General features: G+C 39.2%; 1 long non-coding RNA gene across 1 annotated transcript in view; it reads right to left on the bottom strand.

Moving 5' to 3' along the window:
* LOC128089317 (uncharacterized) overlaps positions 1–17,934 on the bottom strand; it is a 287,883-nt gene that overhangs the window by 10,800 nt on the left and 259,149 nt on the right. The window contains exons 17-23 of the long non-coding RNA XR_008210480.1: positions 15,936–16,237; positions 15,562–15,664; positions 12,576–12,702; positions 11,386–11,509; positions 10,453–10,627; positions 9,890–9,985; positions 6,882–7,005 (exon numbers count right to left, since the gene is read on the bottom strand). This is a non-coding gene — a long non-coding RNA (uncharacterized LOC128089317). The remainder of the gene's footprint in view (positions 1–6,881; positions 7,006–9,889; positions 9,986–10,452; positions 10,628–11,385; positions 11,510–12,575; positions 12,703–15,561; positions 15,665–15,935; positions 16,238–17,934) is intronic.

Genomic DNA, 17,934 nt, shown 5'->3' with positions numbered 1-17,934 from the left:
CTGATATTAAATCATACAGGTATCAAATGAGAGACCTAAATTTGAGACCTTTAGGGTCTCAGACCCGATAGTATTGTGGCATGCGCAGTGCAAACAAGGTTTGCTCCCAAAGACCTGGCACCAGCATTGCTATTGTGTAACACAGCTTTAAACCTGCTCTGAAGCAACGTTGTAAATCAGGACTCATTCCACCAAAGTCAATGGAGCTAAGTGACCGTAAAACTGGTATGAGAGAGAAATCAGGTTGTTAACCTCTAAGTAGAGCTTGCACTCCTCTCACAGACTCTGTTGGGTCAGGCTGTATTTTATTCACTCAGAGTGTGAAATGAGAGCCTCAAGCTATGAAATGAGTATTTGATTGCAGTAAAGCTATGCTTGATATAACTTAAGGATACTATACTTTTAGCATAAACTTCTTTACCCATCTCCAACAACACTGCCTGAATTGGAGTGGAGGTGTCTGATTCTAACCTCAAACAGCAACTTAGACCATTGTCTGCCTACACGATCTAACGATAAGAGAACTGAAAAGCAACTACAGGCTTCCTTCTTTGACCTGCAAGTTCCCAAGACATTTCCCCAGAAACACTTAAGAATCCCCCAGGAAAACAAGAGAAATAACTTATCTATCAGATAGTGGTAGGAGATAGCTGTAGAATTCTGGTCCTTGCTCTCAGGAATTACCTGACTACTATCATGAAAACAGGAAACTGGGGCCAGAAACTGGAACCTCAGAACAACTACCATACCATCCATGTTTTAAACATGGGCTTTAATTAGTGTTTTATTGTTCAGAAGATAATTGCTACTTGAATTCTGAGTGGGCTGAGGTGTTTAATATTCAGTGTTGGCTGGTTGAAAGGGACTTATCCCTCAGGAGCACTGAGGCACCACCATTGCACTGTAAGATTTAAAACACATAGGTGTGCAAAGTGTTATCTAAAGTACTCCACGGAGGGTATAAAATAGTCTGAATTCAGGTAAAGCAGCCCTATGTATCCATGGGTCAGAAGAATAACCTCTCTTTACAAGAGACCCTTAAACTCCATGTTAATGCTCAGTAGCAGTCAGACAGCAGACAGGATATACACCTCCGATCTGCTCACTTCTAAAAGGGCATAGAGAAAAAGGAAAGCTCCATGGGGGTTATCCGATGCACACAGAGCTTCTCTTCATGAAGAGTTTAGGTCACAACAAATTCTTCAGTTTGGAAAGAGTGATGAGTATTTGGTATAAAATTATGACCAAAATAAAAAGAGACAATATTCTTGAAACTTTTATTATGTCCCATAAGGACTAGGAAGATATAGTAGGAAGACAAGCATGCTAGAACTAGGAAGACTAGAATGTGATTTCCTCTCTTACAGCTACACAGCATTATAAAGGTCACACTCTACAAAAATAAAAAATACAATTAGATACGTTATTTTAAAAGAGCTATAAATGGCTACTAGACATAGAGAGTCCTTTCCTTTTTCTTTCTTTGCATGCATTCTGGAGATCTGATCATTCACTCAACTTGGAAGAGTTCCTGCATTTGGTATCATTTCATTACTTTCATTAAAAATACACTGGAATTCATCACAACACAAGGTTATATAGAAAGATAGCAGATTTACATACTTATCCAAAGGAAAAGAATGTTAACTAGAGATTAAGAAGCTGCCACATCCAGATCTGGATTTTAAGTTATTCACTGCTGAGAGGCATCTGGAACATATTTAATGATTAGTGTTATTATCTTTATGTTATGTGTTAATGTGGGATTGTGTGCAAAAGTCAGTCAGAACACAGCTCCTGATTTCTGAATTCCAGCTACACTGTAATTTTGAGTATTTATTCATACTGTTTGTTTTTGCCCCTGGCTTGGCTGGAAAAGTACAAAAGAGACATCTAAAATATTAAAAAATGTCGAAGAAAATATATAGCTTATACGTATACATTCACCAAAGAGTTGTATGAAAAAGCAAAGGTAATACCTGAATTTTTGTAACTGCAGCCTATAAGCATCTGTCACTGCACAGAGGAGAGGAAGTTGCCAGAGAAAAAGCCCTGGCCCAGGTTAAGTGAGTGCATTTCAAGGGTTTTGCTGAGCTTTCACCCTTGCTGCCAGGCCACCCTGGCACCAAGTGCTCTTTCCGCAGTGTTTCAGTTTCTGTTTTCTCCAGGTGGTAAGGAGCTTTCTGTTTTATCAGGGGGGAAATCTGGGTTTGGCAGGCATAAAAAAAGTGTTGTTCACTTTCTCTGAGAAATGTAAACAGCATCACACCCAGCCAGCAGCACCAGTTAGTGTAACAGCAGAGAAGGAGGCCGTTCATATCTGCATTTCACCTCTCTAGGGGCACATCCAGATGAAAGTAAAATAATTAGTTTGAAAAGGCTCGTCCATTTATCCTGCTGGCATAAGACCTTTGTTTTATTTTAAGGGCTTTTAGGTTCCCGTTTCCCTTTTTTTTTTTTTATTATTTAAAATAAAAAAAAAAGAAAGAAAGAAACAAAGAAAAAGAAAGAAAGAGAGTGAGAGAGAGAGAGAAAGAAAAGATGCTGCAGTATGAAAAAGCAGCAACCCTAAAAGCATTCAAAGAGAGTGCAGTAGTTTCAGCCTTCTGTTTGTGCGATTCCAATAGGTGTATTTAAATGTAAATGCTAGCCTTTCACCCCTGAGCCACCTATTCTTGCAGCCAGCAGAAAGAGAGCATTCATGGTATAATGTCTTTATGAGGACAGATCTTATACTTAATTTCTCATGTGAATCAAACTCTTTTATAACACATTTTTGCAAGATTAAAAGAACAATATTAGTCTAGTGGCTCAGCAGCCAGATCACTGCCCTGTCACATGGAACCTTGGGTTCAAAGGGATGGCAGGCAGCTTGGCTGGGAAGCGTGGAGTTGGAGCTACTCACTGCGTGGCTCGCTCCTCTGCTGCCACTGAAGCATTCAGTTCTGCACCGAATGCTCCCTGGGGCAGCCACTGCCACCCTCCCACCAGCTTCTTGCTGGAAGCTTTGCAGGGAGCCATTGGGGAAGGGCCTGAAACCCCGACTCTTCCAAAGCCATCTGTGCAAGCTTGTATTTGCACAGTGAAGAGGATACTCAGGAAGAAGGGAGACTCTACAAACAGCTGTGTTCACTGTCCTGAGGCCCTTTGCCCAGTTACACCACAGCACATTCAGGTGACCCACACACATGGCATGCGGGTGGCAGCTGGGACCCACAGCAGAAGACAACACGGCTGTGGTTGGATCCAGCCCAGACCCTTCTGTGCCAGGGAAGATCCCCACTGAAGCACAGGGCAGAGCCCCAAGCGCTCAGTGTTAAGAGACTGATTTCATAAGAACAGAAAAAGATCCCATTCAATTTGGCTAGACAAACTGAAAATTAAATTAGTTAAGCACAGGCCAGGCCAATTGTTTTATCATATTTTCCCTCCACTGAACCAAAATAATTTTTCTTCAGAATTACTTCTTTTTTCTCTCCATGCAAAGTACTTCACCATCACACCACCTCTGTGCAACACTACACACAGTTTGTGGCACGGCCTCAGAAAGGCTGTAAGATGTCTGCATCATACAATGCTGTAAACTTGGCTCTGCTGGGTACTAGAATTATCACTCACTTTGGGATGCTGCTCAGAGGGCACAGTGTTAGGGGTCTGTGATATTTTTATCCTTGAAGATTTTATGTCCAAGTCCAAGACATCCTATTTTCCCCTTCCTCCAGCCATATGATGCCAGACAGAGATGCCTGTGTGTGCCACACGCATGAGCCGTGATGTCAGAGAACCCCATTTGTGCCTTCCTTTCCACTTCCCTTTCCCCTGCTGCACAGTAGGCGTCCTGCTGTGGCACCAAGCACAAGAAAACCAAGGGGAAATAGCCTATTATTTTAGGAGGTGCAAGACCAAGCACATGGAACAGTGAAATTCTTGGAGAACACTTCTGTAAATGTTTTAAGTTGTAATATATTAAACAATTAAGAGGTGTTGGTATTTCAATGCTCCAGGGCTCCTGAAACAGGGAAGTCCCCTTTAAAAGCACTAGAGTGGAATGTGTATGGTCATGCTCTTTAGAAGAAAAACGACCTCCCTTTTTTCCCCCTTTCAGCAAAAAGGAGTTTCAGCTGACTTGCTTATTCAGCTGAGGAAATGAGGACAGATTATTTCAATGCTGTTTTAAACAGTTAACTCTTTAAAAAGTCCAAAAAATAGAATCAGTTGTCCTGAAAGCCCTACTCAGGTAATTTAGAAAACAGTTTGGCTAATAACCTTAATATGCTGCTTGTATACCTGGGACTGTCAGCAGTGCAGGTTACTACAGGTTAATCAGTACATTGCTGATAGCAGCTGCAACCACCCCCTAAGAAATCCAGGCAAAATGTTTTTGCCTGTTTTCCTGCCACTGACAAATCAGTGTCTGTGCACCATCAAATCAGTCTAGAAGGACAAGAACTGGTAACTGACAATTCTTAGCCGACAAAATATTCAAAATTTAGTGTAGCTAATGGCTGCTTAGTTAATTCTTAAAAAGCTCTTATCTGTGTGCTTAAAGTACATGAGAACAGAAAGCAAGTTCTCTTATGCACGTAGGCAGGGAGGCAGTCACACACAGGACACATGTAGTATATAATTACATATATACATCAATTCAGACTAGCTCTAGGAAACTTTTATAGAAACAATTAAACAATCATCTACTGGTCCCTATAACATCAACAAGTGCACAGAGACTATGGACAAACTTCAGAATCATCTGGTTGAGTTTTTGATATTCAAAATTTGACATTCAAAATCATTTTCACCAAAATGTTTTTCTGACTAGAAAAGTATCAACAGAACCTAAAAATTAACGGTGGAAAACGCCTATTTCAAGTTCCTTGTAAGAAAACAAATACAGGAATTGGCAAATTCTGTGCAGCTTTAGCTCTGAGGTAATTATGGCACGGTTTTGCTTTAATCACTTATCTCAGGGCAGCCCATCAGATTAATGAGGGGAAAAAAAATAGTATTAAAACTTAGTGAGTTACTGGAATTTTCTGGAACTGGAACTATACAGATGGTCTGCAACATATTTGTATAGGAGATGCCCGAGTGTTGATGGGTTTCCAACTATTATAGTAGCATAGCAAGAAGGCAGATACTGGGCAGTGAGCACTGAGCAACTGTTGTCACTGAGCCTTCCCTTCTTGGCTGCTTCCCCACTCGCCCAACGAGCAGTTTTGGTCTCCCAGAGCAGAGACAAAGGTTGCTTTGGAGAAGCTGGGAAGCCTAAGAACACCATGTAGATTTAGGGCTGGATAGGAGGTATTGTCTGGAGGCCATGCCCATTACTCATCCGCTGGCAACGGGCTCTCTTCCTTTTGTCTGGAAAGACGGTAAACTTTCAATGCCATCTGAAAACAGAAGGCCTTTCACGAACTGCAAGAACTCTGCCATCTCAATCATGTGAAAATATTGTAAACACTTTCCCAGCCCCCATTCAGCTGTCTGAAAAGCAGAGCTAGAAAATACAAAACAAAACAGGAAGGAAAGAAAAGGGTGTGCGCTGCACACTTCATTTCAATTTCTGTATTTACTCTTGGTAGGAATTTTACATGGAATCTTCTTTTTTTCCCCTTTAGCATTAGTGAACAGGGTTCAATATCTATGATGAGGAAAAGGCAGTTAAAAGCCCGCTCTATGTTTTATTTAGAGGGAAAAAAAATCCATTACCCAACAGTTTCTTTCCAGCGGAGCTCTCATATTTCCTTATAGCTCCTGCAAAAGCAGATTTCCAACATTCTGTGGGACTTGAGTTTCTCTTTCAATGCTTGGGTTGACCCACCCCAATGAACTTTTCCCAGGAGGGCCTTCCCTCTATACTTTAAAACAACAGTAGTGCTGTATTACTGCCATATCTTAACATATATAATTTCAGCTCCAGGATCAGAGTAGGAAGTGTTTCAGAAATAAGAAGATATTCAAATAACGTGTGTGTGCATGCATACATGCTTACATGTCTATCAAACATAGAACATATCAAATATACTTTTGCATAGTTTTCACAAAATTTTAAACTACCTCCCTGATTGCACTTTCTAGATAGGCTGTGCTGGTGTGATATCCCATTCAGTGCGTGGTGTGATCATGTAAATGTAACACAGTTCCTTGCTGAAAGAGATAAACTCATGCTACTGAAGTCAGTGACTACCGAAAGTTTCATCCCACAGTAATGCATTAGAGCCTGGTTTCTACACTATTTCAAGTATAAGGCTTTGATTGATTCTAATCAATTTAATACTGGAGAACAGCACAGAAAAATAACTAGGCAGATAGTAAATAGGAAATATGCTTTGTTTTCTTCTGCAGAAGTCCTGTTCCAGAACAAGATCTCTGGCCAGGCTGGTTGATGATCCAACCCTCAAAACAGAGCAGAATCAGGTACTGCAGGTGAACCTGGATACGTCTGTTGACTAGTTTTGCTATATAAACAAATCACAAATGTAAGAATGCAGACCAAATGAAGCATAAGCCTGTACACATTCAAGAGCATTCAGTGCTCTGTTTCCCACCAAGGTCAACTCATCTAGCCTAGCCATGTCCAACCCATTGTCTGGAGGCTGCATTAGGCCTTGGACAGTTAGTAATGTATCCCCACAAGATTGTAAACTTTTAACAAGATTATGTGATTTTTAGTGATATTTCTCAGGAGGCAGTTTCTCTTCACCATTTCTCAATACACCTATTATACATCAGAATGACTTATTTAAGATTTTTAGAGGTCCAGCACTTGAATTCCATAGCCCTCAAAAAAGAACATATATTGCCTGAAAAGTCACTTACACTTTCTACATATACAGTGAGAATACCTAATCATAGGTTAAAGAATGAGGAAAGGTATTTACCAGTAACTGAAGCAGAGGCTGATAAGCTGAATGATGCTTTAAATTCACAAATTCGTTCCTCGAGGTTGCTTGCACATGCTTTCTCAATATTTCCCTCCTATCCTCTCCATTTTATGAAAAGAAGCTGTAATAAATTAGAATTTTATGAGTCTCCAAATAAAAACCTTCACTAAAATTGAAAACAAAACATGGTCGTAGAAGCATATGGAAAGCTTATGAGAGGAGGCAATAAAAAACCTGTCCCACTCTTTCTTGTTTTTTACAGACCAAAAATTACAAGAGACAGATGAAGAAGTTTGCTGTACAATAGAGTACAGGCCCATCTCCCAGAAAAGAGACATTGTATTTTCCTTAATCATTCCTCTAATACAAGTTAGCCTAAGAATAACTAGTCTTAAGATCCATCTTCTGACTTTCTTCCTAAAAATATTTTGAAGTTACATATGGAAATGAGATACCTTTCTGCTTTGATCCTTAGCTTAAGGGTAACCAAGCAGAAATGGCTTCCTGGTCTTTCATAGAATTTTGTTTGGAACTGAACACCGGGCCCTCTGAATTTTGTTACTAGCTTTTTAAGAGTTTTATGGGATAAAAGCAGGGATTTTATTTTACTTATTTAATTATTTCTTTCACTTTTGTTCCAAGCCTCAAAATGATTAATTCTGGTCACTGTGTACACAGTTTTATTTCAATCATTTTTTTCCATCATTTCTGCCATCATTACTATTCCCTTCTTCCAGGATAGTGTGGGTACAGGATTTTGTTCATCTAAGTGATGGAGCAGCTATTAAGGATTCTTTTCCTTTGTTTTTAAATACAGTACTCCACATTCCAGACATTTCTACCAGACACAGTGGTTTGGAACTGAAGACCAGTGTAAGCAATGAATTTTGGGTCTGGATCTAAGCTATTGCAAAATACTTAGAGAACTTTTCAGATTGTCCATCTCTAAGTTGGCCTAAATTTGAGGGCTAAGCAAAGAGGATATTTGTGTAACATCTTAGATCAGTAGTGAGAATTCTTTTGTATATTTTGTTCTATGGGAATAATTACAGATTCCATGCTCAGTGCTTAAGTAAAATCTATAAAATGCTAATTTCCACTTATAGAGGACAGAAGTGATACCAACCATACACAGACAGCACTCTATTGGCTTAAAAGTATATTAATTTGACATTTCTGGTAAACTGATCAACTGTGAAATGGTTAATGGTGGCAAATATTAAGTTACCCTTGTTTCTGATACCCAGTTAAAGATGTGTTCAAAATATGAGCAATAGCCGGCAAGGATTGGCCATCATGCCCTATCACTCAGCTGTTAAACACAAATGAATTCTGAAGAAATGGTGATAAAATGAAGGTAAAGACATTCCATACCAGAGTGGGGGAAGTGTATTTACAGAATAGACCTGCTTATGGTCTGGGGAGGTAGCATTCATACTGAGAAACTGCTATAAAGGCTTTGTGCCCAACAAATTCACTCAGGCTTTGAAGCAAGAACATCTATATATAGCACATGAAGAATATCTGAAGTGATCTGGGCTTTTGCATCTTTCTTTAGATATAATCTTGCTGAAACTCAGGACTCTTCCCTAAGTGACCTATGACTTAATCAAACATCAGTGAAATGTCATCCTCTCTAACACAAAAAACCCAAAACAACAACAAAAAAATCAATATCATGCCATACAATTCACTAAGAGACCTCAGTGGCATGCTGTTTTGTGGTAGCTGAGAAGAATGAATACTATCCAGTCTTCTGTCATTATAGAGAATAATAAAGAGAAAAAAAGTTATTTTGACATTGAACAGGATTCCGCCTGACTTCTATTTCATTAGAGTTTTGAATGCCCCCTGATTTTCTGTCTTTTCCTTTTTTGGCTCCAACCCATTTTCTGTACAGTTCCAGTGAATTATTTCAAGAGATTCTCTTTGGATATCTACAGAAATGGGGCTACTTCACAGTTTTCATCCGTTTCCAGATATTGAATGTTCACAATGTATTCAAATAAATCAAAGATAGGCCATCTAAAAAACTCAGTTATTGAACAAACGTGAACTCTTCACATCCTTCAAAAGCTATAAAAGATTAACTTTAGCAGTTTATCAGGTTAATATTATTTACAAGTTAAATTCTGTTTGATGTTATGGATTTGGTAGTAATGAAAAAAGACATATTTTCATTTCATTCTACAGCTACTGCAGTCTATATTCTGACTTTCTCAATTCTGGAATCCATTAATAATGGATATTTTTTCCACTGTAATTATTTTGTAACACAGCTCATACATAAGTACTGTCACAAAGAGGAATGCTACAAGGAAAGTCAAACCGCTCTAAGGATCTCTTAAGGTCTTCTGGATCACAATCCCAAACAAATATCCTATGAAGAATGGCGCCTAACCAGACTTCACACCTTTCTATGGTATTTTCTATGGTGGTTTTAACTATCAACAAGCCTCCTTCTGAGACAAAAGGCTCTCCCAACTAGTGCATAAGGGAGTAGCATTTAGTGAAAACTCCTCCCCAAGGGAGGTGGGCTAGACGTGTAGCTTTGTGGAATATCCCACAATTCCTCATGGCAAATCCTGCCTTTTTATGCAATTTATTTTGCCTGCTGCCCTAAACATCCATATTTCCCCCACCCCTCTGTATGGGAGATGTAAGACAAGTCTAAACACAGCTGTCAAGTTCTAAAATCAGCATCAAAGCTCAGTAAAAGCAAGAGAGAAAAACAGTATGCTTTGTTAAACAATACTGCCTCAGATCTTAAAGGGTTATACAATGAAAGTAATACCCCCTTTGAGTTCTGTATATGGCACGCATTACCTAACATCCTTAGTCAGAACCCCACTGTTTATGAGGTGATGAGAAAAGAATACAGCTCCCTCTTGTCAGTAGGATATCTCTACTGCCCTGCAGGAAATTTTTTCCTTATATTTCAGATGTATTGAATCTTCTGGACATTAGAAAAGCAAAACATGCACTGTGCCCTCAGGAGCCATCACCTTTCTTGGTCAGTTCATAGGTTTGCTAAGGTCACAGAGAACACTCTTTTACATCATAAGTGGTACCTTCAGGCTGTTTTACTCCTCCACAGGAATCTGAAAGGATTTAAACAGATTTATCAAAACAGAAATGGCAACATTTCTGTTTGGAAACATCAGGATTTCTAAACATTTCTTATTTCTTTCCCCGTTACACTGATTCCCAATTGCTGAGCGATGTGAAGAAGTTTAAAAGTTACTTCTCAGGAAAAAAATCAGCCTGCTAAGTCACTCCTCCTTCCTCTTAAACACTTCTGCTTTACTATTGGTATTAGTACAGCCACTTTGTATGTAGGTAATATTAAATAAAGGTATATTTATATGTTTATGGTTGGTTTTTTTTTAATGCAACTATTTTTTTAATAAATATTAATTTTTAAGGATAATGTGAAACCTTGTGACAATCTAATCAAATTGTCTATATAATATAAGTCACAAAATACACTTTTTCTGGTGGGATCTTGACCCCAAATTGAATCTTTAAGTTGCAGTAATGTTGCAGAGAGGAAAAACAAAGCAAAAACCTTTTGCTTGAAAAACGTGCGTTCTGTCAGTAGAGCAGTCAGGCAAAGTGAAGACATCAGAGACCTCTCCTTACACATTCTGCAGGATCCTGGCTCTCTCCAGGGCCTTCTCAAGGCTCTTCTAGGGAGGATCACTGTGGATTTAGTCTTCTTGGACTAAATGTTGGCACATTCTCTTGGCACAGAAATAACAGGTTAAGAAAGAAAAAGAAAGTTATGGTAAATGGTACAACAAAATTTTTATTTATTTTTAAGTCTTAACAGCCAGGTGAGCTATTCCACTTTCAGCCCTAAAAGGTCTCTGAGTGGGAAAATCAACATCAAGCTCATCATTTGCTGGTGTGCAGCAGGGCAAATGATGCCAGAAATGCATTTGGTAATGATGTTGTTGAGCTGGGTGAGGATCTACTCCTCTATCACAGCCATGTATAAAACACTTTCTGCTGCCACTCCATTTCAGCTGACACTTTACTTTTTACTAGATAATAGGGTGTGTTGTACTCCATACTGCAAGTGTGAGCAAGGAATGGGAAATACTATAAACACTGAGCTAATGTTATGGTATATTCCTAAGAAAGGGGAATGGTTTTGCAAGGATCACAGCATGCAGTCCTCGCTTTAGATTATAAAAGAAAAACACCTTAAGAAGGGAACAGACACAAACTTAAGACTAGATAACAATTTTTCTCCTGTAGTGAGGTACAGCTGAAGGAGCATAAATTCTGCTCCTCCTGCTAAATTACGCACCAATAAGCAAAGGCAGTAATCTAACAGCCATAGACTGTCATGTAGCAACAAAGAGATGGAGACCACCACTTGTCATTTTACCATAGCATAGCTCTTGCTGTTTTTCCTCAGATATACATAAAACCTTCAAGGTCAGGGATCAGCTAAATCATCAACCGGACATGGGGACAAGGAATGGAGACACACCTGAGTTACTCAGCAAGTAAAGGCAGCTTCATGATTCTCCATTGTGAGAATGGCAAGAAAGAAAGGCATTTTAGTCTTTAATCAGGAAGATTGGTATCTTAGCTGGTCTGCAGTAATTCAAGTCCTGGACAAAGAAAAGAAAATAAAAATCACTTTTTAGGAAAAAAAAATGACTACTGTGTGGCACCATAGTTTCACGTCTACACTAAATGAGCACCCCAGGCCACCAGCCAAATAAACATGGGATACAAGTATTCCAGAAATATGCACTCTTTTCTCAAAGTGAGCTCTTCTACTTTCCTTTTTATTGTGAAACTCATTCCCTTCACCAGAGCGGGGTTGTGTAACCATGAGTTCCCTGGGACAGTTTCCCTATTCATGACACCATACCATGAGTAGCTTATCTTTGTAAAATGCCTGGAGGTCTATGGAGAGAAAAAAAAGAAAACACCCATTCCGCCCTTACCACCTCATGCTAATGCTTGGCTAAGCTTGCAGTTCTCAGCCTAGCTTTTGCTGTCATTCACTGTTTGAGCCCAAGCAAATTCCAATCCACTCCTTTTCCTGAGGCTCCCATTTATTTAAACAGGTGGGACCAGAACTGCTGCACTTCCCAAAGTGCTGCTGCAGCTGAACCAGCTTATATAGTAATTCTACAGGTATCAATTAAGAACAGGCAGAAGTGGTAAGGGCAGTGCAGCAGCAGCCATTTCTGGAGCTTTGTTGCTGGCAAAGTGAAAAGGAGTTTTTAGCTATTCTGTAACTTTCTCCGCTTAAAAGACCCTCCAGCCAAAAGACCATTAGCTGGAATTGTTGCATAAACTTAATAACAATCTTTTTTTCATTTAAGGCTGTCCCACCATTCTATTATCTGTCATTAATTTTCCATATGTTCCCCTCACCGCCGCTCCTAGGCTGGGTTCAGTTTACAGAGTTGGATCAGATTTCTTTACAAGCCAGGACATTTGCTGGCTTGCTTACTAGCTTGAGGCCAGTTATGTTTGAGTGAGGCCCAAGCGAAACAAGTGAGATTTGGTGACTTTCCAGAGAGTAGGCACCAAACTGACAAGATCTGAGGTTGTTGTTTTTTAAAAGTTGAAAATTTTTAAAGTAATAGCTTTTCCATTAATTCAGACAATCTCATTTAAAAAAAAAAAAAAAAAAAAAAAAAGCTGCTGGCTAGTACTTACTTGAACATTGCAGCATCTCTCTGCTTCCTATAAAGCACAACTTCTGGTTCTGTTTTCTTTGCACTTAAAGTAAGGCTACAGTTTCTTCGTTATATGTATTTTTAATCACAGATGGGAAAATGCAACCCTAACTTGGGAGAAAACAAACTGATAAAAACAAGATCAGCAAACCATTTTTCCCCAATATTCATGCTGGATAACAAAGTCTAGTCTTTCTCTAATAAGCATTCAGACTTCATGTAAAACCCTCCTCTAATAATCCTGACTTCTAGAAACATTTCTTACACTGTCATGTTGAATCAAGAAAAATAATTTAGTGTCCTTCTGTCCAAGCCTTTACACCTAATTGTCACTGATCTTCTAACTATATCTAGTGTTATTCTGCTCCTTTGTTCTCCCTGTTTTTAGTTTTATTATTGTATATCTGAATTATATTCTAAATGCTTTTGGATAAGGACTACTGGAAATTGCCAAGAATATCTATGGGCCTTATGGAAATGCTAAAGTGGAATTTCAAATGCAATTTGAGACTGAAGGACCTCCAGACCTTTGACAGTCTCTCACTGCATACTCCCCATATTCACAGAAAGGAAGGTAGCAGAACCAGGATACAGACCAAAGTTGGATATTGCATTTCAGGCTGAGTCAAACACAGAGGAGCACACGAATATCCAGTAGTTTGAAAATATCTTGAATAAGAAGAGATTCTCACAAAACATTACATCTTGCTAGGGACGGACAGCATATATGGCAGGAGAATACCCTGACACTTTGAAACTCGTAGGATTTTTCTTATTAGCATCAATATGATAACAGAACATAATAGAATAGTTCAGCTGGAAGGAATCTTCATAGATAATCTAGTTCAGTGGCACTAGTGTGTGAATTTAGCTGTTCCAAAGGTATTCCTCTGGTTTTGCTCCATGCATTTAAGTACTGTGTTATAGATGTTGTAACAGACAGCATGTAAAAAGTTATACAAATGCTAAAAACAAATATCATGTCATCTACATTCTTAATATTAGTAGTACTTATCAAGGCAAGAAACAACAAGGCATGGCAGTGCTAAGCGTTTACAGATAAATATTCTGGTCTGGACACAAGCAGGATTTTGGCCCCACGGTGCCAAAAAAATTGCTGCTCCTGACTCCTAGGTGTGTGCCTGCCTGGTGGGATCCAGAGCTTGGGCACTGAAGAATGCAAACATCCCAAACATCAGCTACACAAATTAACCATTAGGAAATGCTGAGGAAATTGGAATTATCTTAAGCCTCTATGGAATTTTGTTGCCTATCTCAAGTCAAGGATCTCCACCCTCCTCCACAAAAACAGAGAAAGAAGTTGCTGCTGCTGGCGGCTTTGTGCAATAGGACTACAGCTGGGGTGCTCCCTCCCACTGCAGGAGCTCTGGGCTCCATTCCTTCTAGGTATTAAGGAATCTGTATAACCCACATCTGTGCTAAGAACTGCCAGGCTATAGGTTATCCTGATCTGGGAAGTTTCCACTCTTTCCTTCTAAGGCTGTTTCTTTTGGCATGTTTAGGAAACGAACCGAAGGAAATAAACCTAATCTAAACCAAATATCCTAGTGACTCCATATTTTTTTCCCTTTCACATCTATTCTTTTTGAAAGGGAAATTTATTGCCTATCTGAGGTTATTTACAAGGTAATAGAAACCACTTAAATACTGCACCATTGCCATGTCCCAAATTGTACATGCTTACTTGCAAAACAAATTAGAGTTGGACAAAGAAAGGGTTAAACAAATAGTTGAAGACAGAAGAATGATCACAGTCAACTCAGGGCCATGTAAGGGTTCTGCAGAACAGAGAAGTTTATACCACAAAACCATAGGGACGTTTTTTTCTTATGTTTTTTTTAAGGTTTATGACATGGATGAGAAGTGAAGGAGGCAGGAAGAGGGAGACCAGTAGGGAAGAACTCAGAAAGATTCAGTGACAAAAGGAAATAGATCAGGTTGGAAAAGGCAGATTTGCAAGTCATTAGCAAAAATATAGTTGTTCTGTTATTATACTCTAAATAGGCTGGGCAGAGAGCACAGAAGGGGAAGAGGAGAACCACACACAAAGCTCACCAAGAGCCCTGCAGAGATCAGAACTACGAGGGAACCACCAACTATCCACCAACAGCCGCTAAAAGTGGAGCTGAATGAGAAAACAGAAAATTAAAAGAGAAAGTTGGGAAAGAACAGTCACAAAAGCAAAGAAAGGGTGAGATTTCAATGAGTCAATGGGGTAAACAGCATTAAAAGCAAGAGATAGGTAAAGAAAGATGAGGTTGCAGAACAGACCTATGTCTGGATCAGGAAAATCCCAGTAGGGAGTTAACTGCACACTATGGGTTTCTGCGCTTAGACACAAAAAGCTTTACAAACCAGACTGTTGGCAAAACTTAATGAGTGCCACGCTGGAATAATTAAAATAAAAGCTGTTCACTGAAGTTATTTTTGGTGGGCATGTTTGGATCAGAGAGCAGAGTTGTTGAGCACAGTCTAATACATGCCAAAAATCCTATTATGTGCCTGCCACTGCACCCTGCCATACTTGGAAATATCTTCAAAAACTGTGGTAGAGAATCATTATTGGCTTCACACGTGAAGGACAAACTAGAGTTACGTTTTAGTTGGAGGCTGTAGTGTTCCTCGTGAGCTATTTCTCCAGGAGGCGGGAGCCATGTTGCCTGGGCAAGGGAGATGTTTGCTCTCTGACAAACCTCAGAGTGGTCAGGAGACCAGTCTAAATTCAGTACTCCTAAGGGAAATTCCATACTTGAGAAATATCAGGAACAGTAGCTTCATTTCATATTTTCCAGAGGAAGCAGGGTGCATAAGTCAACAACAGGTTATAACACATGGTTACTTCCTAACTGATGAAATGGGGTGCTCATACCAAATCTACTCTCATAACTGACATGGGCTGGCATAGCAGATAATGAAGTACCAAGATCCATTAAAAAAAATATCACCTCTCAAGAGCACACCATTTTTGTTTTCTTGTAGTGGAGTTCCTCAAAGGATCTTGCAGAGAATCATGATGGTTTTCTGAATATCTTCACCACTGTTTTTTCCCTAAAAAGCACGGTATAAAAGCTGCTGTAAATGTGAAAATGTGAGACAAATAGAATACAAAAAAAAAAAAAAAAAAAAAAAATCCCAAACAAGTGTGAACCAGAAATTTCAGAGGATTCGTCATTGCCTGTATGAAAAATTGGTTGATATTTAACTGAATTCATATTTAACTGAATTCAAACTTGTGGAAACCTAGACACTAGGCATATGGCTTGAAATGGCTGAAATAACCCTAAAGCATTGCAATAGACAACTACCCCTATCAACCTACCAGGGATCAGCTTCTTAGGAACAGAAAAGTAGAGCATATATCCAATTCTTTGACAGTTCTCCTGGTATGACCATTCTCACACTATATGTTTCTTCTCCTCTACAGTAGATATATGCCAGCAGCCTTTCCTCAAAAATGTCTTCTTCCTTCGGCACAGCAGAGCTGATGACTCATTGCAGGGCAAATTGCCTTCCTTTTCTCCGAAGGTTATTTTTCCCTCAACACTGGACAATGTAGGTTGACTCTGTTTGCTGTTATGCAAATACAATCTCCAGACAATAGCTTTCCAAATCAGGCTTTTACTGAAAAAGAAAAGAAAACCATCTAAGAAGGTCTTTAAAAAAGAAAAAGCTTAGATAATATATTCAGTCTTTTTCCTTTTTAGGGGCGTGGGGAAGCTATAATTTGCCGAATACTTTGTATTTAAGCAGCTTAGATTTGCTTAGAATGTAACTCAGCCATCAAAGTGTTAACTAGCATACATGTGAGAACTGAGACTGGGCTCTTGTGTGCTGCTATATTTCTGTCATCTGAAAGTTAAACATCGGGTTAGGAAAATCCAAATGGTGGCTTCATCATCAGAATGACAGCAGAAAGAAAAATATTTGCACTTTTCCCCCCTCTAAGTAGAGGGTTGGAAGGGAGCATTTCTCTCAAGACATTCCTTTATCCTTTTGACAGCAAGCGCTGCATTGCTGAGACTGTCTCAAGTCACATGTTACTAATGCCCCAGTTCCTTCTGTCTAGAGCCCATGCTGCAAGTACTGTTTTTCCCAGAAATCACAGCATTCGTTGGCTTCATTTTGTGGACATCAGACTCCTTGTCCTCTATACCCCTGCAAAAATCCAGGCAACTTCTGTTCAGCAGATCCCAAGAAGCTGAGCAGTGGAACTGCCAGAGCCAGGATTTGTACAGAGCTTGCAGAGTCAAAGTCTTTTTCTAACTGCACTCATGTACCTCTGTTACAGCCTCCACTGTCACGGGTATGGTTTTGTACATCAAAAAAATTAATAAGTTCTTCTTTTCCTTTTTATTCAACATCTGTATCTGAGACTTTTGAGGTGAAATAATGACTTCCTGAAAACAACGTGGGTTAAGAAACACTCTTCTGACAATGTTTCTCACTAATTTTTTATATAAAGCCCAATAAAAACAACCAAATTACTTCCTTTCAAATCCTACCTTGGAATCCTCCTTCCTGCAATAACCATTTAAGACATTAATGGCAGCGTGATTAGTGCTGAACTGAGGCTGTGTTGATGGATATCGCGGCCATTTGTACTCCCTTCTTTTCTGTCTCCATCTTCTCACTCTTAGTTTTATGTTTAGACTGCGAGCTCTTTCCCTCAGAGATTGTTTCTATGTTCTCATTTTGGACAGAGGTAGCACTGTAAGCCTCAGTGTTTCCCCGATATAAAGAATCAACAGGGAAGACAGATTTCCCTTGTTTAATAAGTGACATTTTAGCTTTTGGTACACTCAGATAGGAGGAATGTTGTCTGTACAAGAGAGATGAGACAACAGTCTGAATTTTAATCTACAATGTTCAAAATTAAGAATGATTTTGAAAGCTTCAGCTTCTTAACTGAAATTTGGGATATCTTTATTAAACTTCTTTTAATGCTTTTAATATAAAGTATGACATGACATAAATACCATTTCCAAATAAATCTTCCCAATTTCTCTCTTCTTAGTTTCTCCTTCCTGAGAAGAGGTATTAATTATAACATCGTCAGGGGCCCAAATTCTGTTCTCCTTGGCAGGTCTGCAAAACTACAGCAAGTCGAAGTGGAGCTCATGGGAGGAAAAACTGTATTTAACACTTATTCATCCCATGTTCTGTTATATTCTTGCCTCTCTACACAAACTTTTTAAAACAACTTGCTCCAAAAACTTAGCAGTATCTGTTACCCTGTGCTTCACTAGCAGCTGAAGACCACGTCAGCTTAAGAATAGCACAGAGCCATGAAGAAACACACATGCTACTCAGGTGCATCC

Source organism: Tympanuchus pallidicinctus, unplaced genomic scaffold (genome assembly GCF_026119805.1).
Source record: "Tympanuchus pallidicinctus isolate F22 unplaced genomic scaffold, pur_lepc_1.0 scaffold1, whole genome shotgun sequence".
NCBI lineage: Eukaryota > Metazoa > Chordata > Aves > Galliformes > Phasianidae > Tympanuchus > Tympanuchus pallidicinctus.
The sequence above is the reverse complement of the archived record's forward strand: the minus strand, read 5'-3'. Positions and strand labels throughout refer to the sequence as shown.